At 41.6% G+C, this 10,079-nt stretch overlaps 1 long non-coding RNA gene across 1 annotated transcript; it reads right to left on the reverse strand.

Moving 5' to 3' along the window:
* Window positions 1-597: 597 nt before the first annotated feature.
* LOC115508615 lies at window positions 598-10,024 on the reverse strand. Its single transcript, XR_003967054.1, has 3 exons — window positions 9,910-10,024; window positions 9,404-9,589; window positions 598-811 (listed from the first exon to the last, which is right to left on the reverse strand). It is a non-coding gene; the product is annotated as an uncharacterized LOC115508615 (long non-coding RNA).
* Between the last annotated feature and the right edge of the window lie 55 nt (window positions 10,025-10,079).

Raw genomic sequence — 10,079 nt, forward strand, 5'->3', positions numbered from 1 at the left:
AGGAAACCATCAGTGATCAACGTGATGTAATTACTACAGAAAAATAAATGTGGAATTGCTCAGACCAGGGCTGGAGTCTAGGCTCTGCCATTCATTCATTCGACTGCTGTTGCCGAATTCTTACTATGGGCCGGATGCCAGGGACAGGGCAGTCAAGGAGCTGCCTTAGCAGCTAAAGGTGGAGAGATGACAATAACAAGTGTGATGGTTAATTCTGTGTCAACTTGACTGGGTTATGGAGTGCCCAGATATCTGGTCAAATATTTTTCTGGGTATTTCTGTGAGGGTGTTTTGGAATGAGATTAATATTAAATCAGTAGACTGAGGTGTGCCTGGGTGGCTCAGTCAGTTAGTTGTCCAATTTCGGCTCAGGTCATGATCTTGCAGTCAGTGAGTTCGAGCCCAAGAGTCGGGCTCTGTGCTGATAGCTCAGAGCCTGGAGCCTGCTTCAGATTGTGTCTCCTTCGCTCTGTGCCCCCTCCCCTACTCACACTCTGTCTCTGTCTCAAAATTAAATAAACATTAAAAAAATTTTTTTTTAAATAAATCAGTAGACCGAGTAAAGCAGATTGTCCTCCTCAATGTGTGTAGGCCTCATCCAATCAGTTGAAGACCTGAATAAAACAAAAATGCTGAATAAGAGGGAAACTACACTTGCCTGATTGCCTTCACACTGAGGGATCAGCTTCTCTTCTGCCTTTGTATTCGAATCGAGGCATCAGCACTTCCTGAGTCTTGAGGCTACCAGTCTTTGGTTGGGAACAACGCAATCAGCTCTCCTGGTTCTCAGACCTCTGGACCCGAACTGAAACTAAATCATGGGCTCTCTTGAGTCTTCAGATTGTCAGCTCACCCTGCAGATTGTCAGACCTTCCCACTTCCATAAATGCGTGAGAAAATTCCTTACAGTAAATCAATTTCTCTTTCTCCACATGCACACACCCTGTTGTTTCTGTTTCTCTGGAGAATCCTGACAAATACAGCAAGCAAATCAATGATCGATCTGACAATGACAAACTGCTGTGAGGAAAATAAAACAAGATCGAGAAAAAGAGGAGGGTGGTACTTTAGCTATGGAGGTCAGGGCCACCTCTCTGAGGAGGTGGCCTTTCAGCTAAACCAGACTTAAAGAGCAACAGCCATGTAAAAGATGTGAGGAGATGGTTGGGCAAAGGCCCTGGGGTGGGCAGGATCCTGGAGAGCTGGAGGGACAGAAAGAATACCAGTATGGTTGGGAAGGGAGCATGGTGGGAGAAGGGAGGAAGTATGCAAGGCATTAGGGATTCACAGGCCATAGGGGGGAGTTTTGGATTTTGTTCCTAGTACAAGGGTAATGTTTTGGAAGATTCTAAGAAGTGTAACACTCTGGCTTCTTGCATTTCTAGCTTGCTATATGATCCTGGGCAAATGAATGTTCCTCTCTGAGCTTTAGTCTCCTGACATCATTGTGATGATCAAATGAGATAACGTAAGAGAGTAAGTTAGTACTCTGTCCCACCCAAAGAAGTGGCAGTAGAAATGTCAGTTTCTTTTCCTGGTTGTTCACTAGGGGCAGTGACTGGTAAATGTTGACACTAAAACAAGCCGGGAAGTAGAACGGACGTGAACTTCTGGAAGGCAGTATCGCCATATCCTTTAACAGGGACTACCTCCCATGTGCCCAGGAAAACAATGAGAAACAGAGACAAAATGAATACCAAAGATGTTCATCACAACGTCACTTACATAGAGGAAAACGGAAACAGGTAAATGTCTGAGCTAAGGGTGGTTTAAAGACACTTTGGTACATTAAGCTAGAGTTTTGAAGTTGCAGAGACATGGCTCTTCAAGGGCGCTCCCTGGATGACTTCTGGCAAGTCATCAAATCCTGTAACCTCAGTTACTTGGAAAACGGAGACAACAATAGCACCCCTGCCACCTAGGGTTGTGATACGATTACATGGAAGTGCACATGTGACCCACCACTCAGCACCTGGCACCCATCGGGCTCCAGTAGGATGTGGGATCCCTTGGGGAAAATGCAAGGACCCAGGTCAACTTTTAAAAGCCAAAAGCTACATACATATATAAAATCGATAGCTGTGGCCTCAGATTACTTAAGTTGACCTACAGATTAATGCAATTTTAATTAAAATCCCACAGGTTTGTTTGGTTTGTTTATGGCATAAGCTTTATTTGGAGGATTTCTATGGAGGAGGAGAGGCCAAGAAGAGGCAAGGCATTCTCCAAAAAGGATAATAGGGAAAGCCTTGCTCTACCAGATATTGATATCAAGACTTATTCTAAGACTATGATAACTAGACATTGTGGAATAGACACAGGGATAGACGGATTGACAGGGATAGAGAACAGGGAGCCTAGAAACACACCCATAGAAATGGGGCTTTGATATATGACCGGATAAATAGATATAAGTGAAAGACTGATACAGGACAAAAGTGGCAGTCCAGATCAGTATGGAAAGAAAGGATTATTCAATCAATTGGGCTGGGGCAGCTGATTATCCATACTGGAAAAAAACAAAATTGGCTTCTTGTCTCACACCATACCCAAATTTTCAGATGAAGTCAGAAAGTAAACGTGAAAGCAAATTTCTTCTAAAGAAGAAAACATAAAACTATACTGTTTAATACATCAGGCACTAACCACACGTGGCTATTTTAAATTATTTTATTTTGGAGGGCACCTGGGTGGCTCAGTCGTTTAAGTGTTGGACTCTTGAGTTCGGCTCAGGTCATGATCTCACAGTTCGTGAGTTCAAGCCCTGCATCTGGCTTTGTGCTGACAGCGTGGAGCCTGCTTGGGATTTCTCTTTCTGTATCTCTGCTCCTCCTGCTCACATTCTCTCTCTCTCTCTCAAAAATAATAAAATAAAATAAGAACACCTTTAAAAACATTAAATTATTTTTTTGTTCATTTATTTATTTATTTATTTGAGAGCCAGATGCTTAACTGACTAAGCCACCCAGGCATCCCTCAAATTATTTTTAAATTAACATTAAGTAAAATGTAAAATTTAGTCTCTGGGTCACACTAGCCACATTTCAAGTGTTCAGTAGTCACATGTGGTTAGTGGCTACTGTCCTGGATATCACAGATAAAGGACATATCCATCACCGCAGAAAGTCCTATGGAACAATATTTGATATAGAAGAATATCTTTCCATCCTTGGGAAAGGGAAATATTTCTCTAAAAAGACAAAAATGCTATCCACAAAGGGAAATATTGATAATTCAATTCATTAAATATTCACACTTCTATTATCAAAACATACCATAAAGCAAATGAAAAGATAAGTCATGGGGCACCTGGGTGGCTCAGTCGGTTAAGCATCTGACTCTTGGTTTTGGCTCAGGTCATGATCTCACAGTTCGTGAGATTGAGCCCCGTGAAGGCTCTACATTGAGAGCACAGACATTTTTGGAATTCTCTCTCCCATTCTGTCTCCCCACCCCCCACCCCCACTGCACACATTCTCTCTCTCCCAAAAAATAAAGAAACTTAAAAAAAAAGAAAAGACATGTCAAGAACCGAGAGAAGATTAGCTGTAATAAATGTAATTGACAAAGATTAGCGCTCACAAGATAAAGAGAACTCGTACATATTGGCGACCAAAAACAACAACAAAAGACATGAATGGGTATTTCAGAGACGTTTCATAATTGTCCAATAAACAGATAAAAGATTTTCAATCTCAGGGAAAAGCAAATTAGACTTCAGTCATATTCCATTTATAGCCACTAGATAGGCAAAAACTAATTTTAAACAATACTGACTTGGAGAGGATGTGGATTCATGGTGTGACTATATAATTGGTACAACAACTTTGGGAAACAATTGGAAATTATCTTGCAAGGTTTAATATCCTAGGCAATTCCTCTCCTTATATATATGCAAGAGGCATTCCTACATATATGCATAGAAAACAGGCACAAGAATGTTCATAGCAGCAATTTTGGGTAATAAAAAAAACCCGGAGGGGTGCCTGGGTGGCTCAGTCAGTTAAGCGTCTGGTCTGACCCTTGATTTTGGCTCAGGTCATGATCTCAGGTGTTGTGGGATCAAGCCCCACATAAGGCTCTGCACTGACATCTGCTTGGAATTCTCCCTCCCTCTCTCTCTCTCTCTCTCTCTCTGGCCCTCCCCTGCTCCTGCTTACTCACTCTCACTCTCTTTCTCTCTCTCTCAAAATAAATAAATAAACACTTAAAAAAAAAAAAAACTGGAGGGGCGCCTGGGTGGCTCAGTCGGTTAAGCATCTGACTTCAGCTCAGGTCATGATCTCGCAGTTCCTGAGTTCGAGCCCCTCATTGTGCTGACAGCTCAGAGCCTGGAGCCTGCTTCAGATTCTGTGTCTCCTTCTCTCTCTGCCCCTCCCCTGCTCGCACTCTGTCTCTCTCTCAAACATAAATAAACATTAAACATTTTTTAATTAAAAAAAAAACCTGGAAACAAATTAAATGCCCAGCATTGGGAAAACAGATAAGTATGTTGTGGTATATTCACAATGGAATATTATACAGCCGTGAAAAGGATAACTACAGTTACATGACTTTAAGATAAATCTTCGATAATGCTGAGTACATTAAGTCCTGGAATACTACTTATGGTGTGATACTATTTTTATAAAGCTCAAAAATAAACAAAACTTACAAAGTTCATTCTTTAAGCATGCATACATAGATGATTTTTTTTTTTCAAAAGGCAGGGAAACAATACACTAAAAATTCAGGGTGTTAGTGACTTCTGGGGGGTAGGTATGGCATGATAATGCAGAGGGATTCTGGTTATTGGTGATGTTCTAGATCTGCATTTGGGAGGTGAGTTCAGGAGGGTCATTGCATTATCATGCCCCCAAACTTACACATGCATTACATAAACTCCTTTGTATGCACCAAATGTAAATAAGATGTAATAAAAAGGGAATAGTTTTCTCCTTTTCATTTTACTTTTCTGTATTATGATTTCTTCCCCCCAAATATATACGCTTTTTTTCCTAATCAGAAAAAAAAAGAAATATATTACATTATCTGGGAAATGTCTCTTGCTAAATTCAGGAATCATTTATAAATAGAACTGTGTTAGGATACTTGGAAGAAATGGTGTAAGAAAAGCATATCTAAGAGGCTGACCAATTTCCCTGGTCATTTAATAACTATGTGTGAAGTACAAACCTTCCTGATGGTTGGCTTCACCCTGAGATTTCCTTTCAGTTGATGGCTCGGAGTTCAGGAGAAGAAGCATCAGTCTTTGGCAACCTGAGAACCTAGCTGTGAATGCCAGCTCTGTCATTCAGTAGCTGTGTGTCCTTTGACAATGTACATAACTTCTCTGAGATTTGGATTCTTTGTGACTGTAAGAGCACAGTGATGTTTACTTTGAGCTTTGCTTGGTGGGTTAAGGATCAAGTATATGAAGTGTCTGTCTTCTGGTCTGCCCGCACTTATATTGTGATCCTCCTGCCCCAATAATGATCGCACCTTATTATAGTGTAGCCCTTTACAGGTTGCAAAAGTGTGTGGGGAATTATAATCATTATCTGATCCTGAAAAAAGGCCTAACTTTATTAAAATAATACCCTACATGTATAGAATACTTGCTATGTTTATAAGAATAATATAATAGTGGGTGCTCAGTAAGTGTTGATGGAATAAATGAATGAATGCTTTCAAAGGTGGGTGTAACAAGAGAAAAAATAGTGGACTGCTTCTTTTGGGAATTCATTTTATAAACTTTTTTAAAAAGTTTTATTTATTGGGGCGCCTGGGTGGCGCAGTCGGTTAAGCGTCCGACTTCAGCCAGGTCACGATCTCGCGGTCCGGGAGTTCGAGCCCCGTGTCAGGCTCTGGGCTGATGGCTCAGAGCCTGGAGCCTGTTTCCGATTCTGTGTCTCCCTCTCTCTCTGCCCCTCCCCCGTTCATGCTCTGTCTCTCTCTGTCCCAAAAATAAATAAACGTTGAAAAGTTTTATTTATTTATATTGCGAGAGAGAGAAAGCATGCATGAGTGGGGAAGGGCAGAGAGAGAGAGAGGGAGAGAAAGAATCACAAGCAGGCTCTGCGCTGTCAGCACAGAGCCCAACACAGGGCTCCATCTCACGGACTCAAGTCATGAGTTGAGATCAGGAGTCAGAGGCTTAGCTGACTGAGCCACCCAGGCACCCCAGAATTAATTTTATGAGGCTAGAAGCTGCCTCTAAGGCAAAGGTAGGCAGCAGGTCTGAATCTCCCTGTTAAATTGAGGGGAACTTCAGGGCAGGCCAGAGCCCTGAAGCAGCCCTGAGTCATTCTGTGAACAGCCAGAGTCTGGCAAGGGGCCTTGCACTTGTCAAAAGACCCCTGGCAGGGCCTTTTCCGGCTCTTGCTTGTGAAAAACTAGAAGTAAAAGAGAGAGTTGGTGCCACCTGGAGGGTGAGAGTAGGCAACTCAGACAAAGGCTAGAAAAATTCTTAGAATAAAACAGGTCTTTTAGTTCAGGGTACAGGTGGGGTGGTGGTGGTAGAATGTACCTTAAAATAACCTGTGCTTTTTAAAAATTAAATTGTTATTGAAGTAACTGTAGATTCATGAGCAGTTGTAAGAAATAACATAGAGAAATGCCAGGTGTCCTTTACCCAGTTTCCCCCAATAATACATTTTGTGAAACCATAGTGTATAGATAAATGGAACAGAATTTAGAGTCCAGAAATAAAGCCGTACATTATTGTCAATTGATTTTTTTAATTTTTTTAAATGTTTATTTATTTATTTTGAGAGAGAGAAAGAGAGATAGAGAGTGAGCAGGAGAGGGCAGAGAGAGAGGGAGACAGAATCCTAAACAGGCTCCACACTGTCAGCACGGAGCCCGATGCAGGGCTCAACCCACGAACTGTGAGATCATGACCTGAATCGAAATCAAGAGTCGGGCGCTTAACTGACTGAGCCACCCAGGCACCCCAAGTGTCAACTGATTTTTGACAAAGGTCAACACCACAATTGCAAAGGTCAAATTGACCAAACACAATTCAATGGGTAAAAGAACAGTCTTTTTGACAAATGGTGCTGGAACAACTGGATATCCAAAACAAAAAAAAAAAAAAAAACAAAATGAAGTTGGACCCCTACCTCACACCATATACAAAAACTAAAATGAGCCAAAGATCTAAAATTTAAGAGGTAAAACTATAAAATTCTTAGGTAAAAAAACATAAGGATAAATCTTCATGACCTTGGCTTAAGCATGATTTCTTACATATGACACCAAAAGAACAAGCAACAAAAGAAAAAATAAACTGGACCTCATTAAAAAAAAACAAAACTTGGGGCGCCTGGGTGGCGCAGTCGGTAAGCGTCCGACTTCAGCCAGGTCACGATCTCGCAGTCCGGGAGTTCGAGCCCGCGTCAGGGCTCTGGGCTGATGGCTCAGAGCCTGGAGCCTGTTTCCGATTCTGTGTCTCCCTCTCTCTCTGCCCCTCCCCCGTTCATGCTCTGTCTCTCTCTGTCCCAAAAAAAAATAAATAAACGTTGAAAAAAAAAAAATTAAAAAAAAAAAACTTTCATCTTCAAAGACATTGTAAAACAAGTAACAAAAAGACAAGCCACAGAATGTAAGAAATATTTGCAAATCATATACATGATAAGGATCTAGTATCCAGAATATATAAAAATATCTTACAACTCTAGAATTAAAAAAAAAAACAATTTTAAAATGAGCAAAGCATTAAATAGACAATTCTTCAAGTAGAATGCATACAAATGGCATGTAAGAAACCCAAAATATCATGAACCATTGAGGAAATGCACATCAAAACCACAATGAGATACCATTTCACACCCACTAGGATGGCTATAATCAAAAGACAATCAAAAGGTCAAAAAGACAATAAGTGTTGGTGAGGATGTGGAGAAACTGAAATTGAAATTGAAATTGCTGGTGGGGACTATAAAGTGGTGCTGATGCTTGGAAAATTAACTGTTTATAACGTTAAACTGTTATCATATAACCTAGCATTTCTACTCCTAGGTATACACCCAAGAAAATGAGAATACATGTCAGATAAAAACTGGTATACAAATGTTCATAGCAGCATCATTCATGAAAGCCAAAAAGTAGAAACAACCCAAATGCCTATCAACCAATAATGCATGATAAATGAAATGTGGCATATCCATAAAATGGAATATTATTCAGCAATAAAAAAGAATGAAGTACTCACTCATGCTATGACATGGCTGAACTTCAAAACATTATGCTAAGTGAAAAAAGCCAGATACACAAAAGGCCACATATTGTATGATTCCATTATATGAAATATCCAGAGGAGGAAAATCCACTGAGACAGAAAGTAGATTAATGGTTGGGGAAGGAAGGGGAGTGAGGAATGCAGATTGACTGCTAATAGATACCAGGTTCTTTTAGGAGTGAGGTCTGCAATTAGCGGCGATGGGTACACAATTCCAAAGACACTGAGAACCATGAGTTGTGTATTTAAAAGGTGAATTTTAGGTAGTGTTACAGCTCAATTTTTTAAACTAGTAAAATTAATAAAACATAATATCACAACCAGTGTATTGAATATTGGTACAATCTACCAATGTTATTCATTGTTTCTCTTGTACTTTCAGTATTCTGTGTCTTTATAAAGGACTTAGCAATTATCATGAAGAATGTATATTAATATTTAAAAACAATAAAAACCGTACAATTATATATATAAGCCCTTCCTTAGAGCCCATACGATTATCTATACAAGCCCACCCCCTACAATTCTCATTCTCGGGAAGGTATTTGTAAAAATTGTACATTTTGGCCTCGGTATACGGTTTTATAGAATATTAAAACATAGAATTATATTTTAGCATATCCGCCTCCCAAATCATCAGAAATATCCCTTTAGAGAGGGTGTGGAATATTTCATCGGACAGATACACCATAATTCCCTCAACCATCTCATTTTTGCTGGTCATTTAGAATGTTTCCAGGTACTTTGCTGCACACTGCCGCAGTGAGCAACTTTATTTTCTTGAGGATGATTTCCACCAGATAAGGGGTGGGTTACTGGTTAAGGATTTTGAACATCTTTCTGGCTCTTAACAATTTCATCTTGGCTCAAGATCCCCCTCCCCTGCTTCCTCCAAGTCCCCAGCCTCCCTCTCTGCAAAGCCAGACCCTAGAGGCTGGCCCTCCCCCTTAGTCCCCTCCTCTCGCTAAGCTGTTACCTCCTCTTTCACTTGTGGGCCTCAGCCCCAGACCCCTGCCGCTCGTGTCCACTCCTGGCTCACCAGGTCTCCTTCTCCCCCGCCCGGTTCGGGCAGCCCCCTCCTCAGGCAAGCCGATTGCCTGCCATGCGTCAGCTCTCGGCCACCCTGACTCGGGTTTGCCGTAGCCAAATACAGTTTGGCACGCTGGCACGCACCATCCTTACCTTAGCTTCAGGGTGTCCCGCGCAGATGCCCAGGAAGACCTAAACTGTGGGTGACGTTTCGTTTTCCCCTTTCAGCCCATTCCAGCCTTCTGCGCTAGGGCGGCGCATCTAGTAGGCGCTCGATAAGTATCCAAAGTATTTTAAAAGCATATTGAAGTTCCTATGCTGGCTTTTTACTTTCGATCCCTGAAAGTTAATAAAGTACAAAACAATTTGCACGAGGATTAGATGTGATGGGGGATGGGGGTGGGCAGATAGGAATTATAAGAGAAAGTTCATGCATTCATTCAGTTAACAGGAATTGACTTGAGCACCTACTGTATGCCAACACTAACCACGACAGTGAATAAAAGACAATAAAATCGATAGTGTAAAAATACAGTGTGTTATATGGTGGTTCGAGCCAGGGAGAAAAAAATCAGGCGAGGTAAGGAAACAAAGTGAAGCCACCCAGAAAAGGTGAAAATAGTAACAGGTAACAATTGGGTGTCTACTGAGGGCCTCACCTTCGAAAGCCCCTTTAAATAACGCCACAACGCAGTGAGGCAGGAACGACCGCTCCCATTGCACAGATAAGGAGGACCTAAGGTGCAGAGTTGGGGTGGTCAGCCCCGAGTCTAACGCCTCCGCCCTTCCCCCCGAGCCCCCAGCCCCGGGCCCGCCCCTCCGCGGCAGG

The sequence above is a fragment of the Lynx canadensis genome, chromosome A2, assembly GCF_007474595.2.
Source record: "Lynx canadensis isolate LIC74 chromosome A2, mLynCan4.pri.v2, whole genome shotgun sequence".
NCBI lineage: Eukaryota > Metazoa > Chordata > Mammalia > Carnivora > Felidae > Lynx > Lynx canadensis.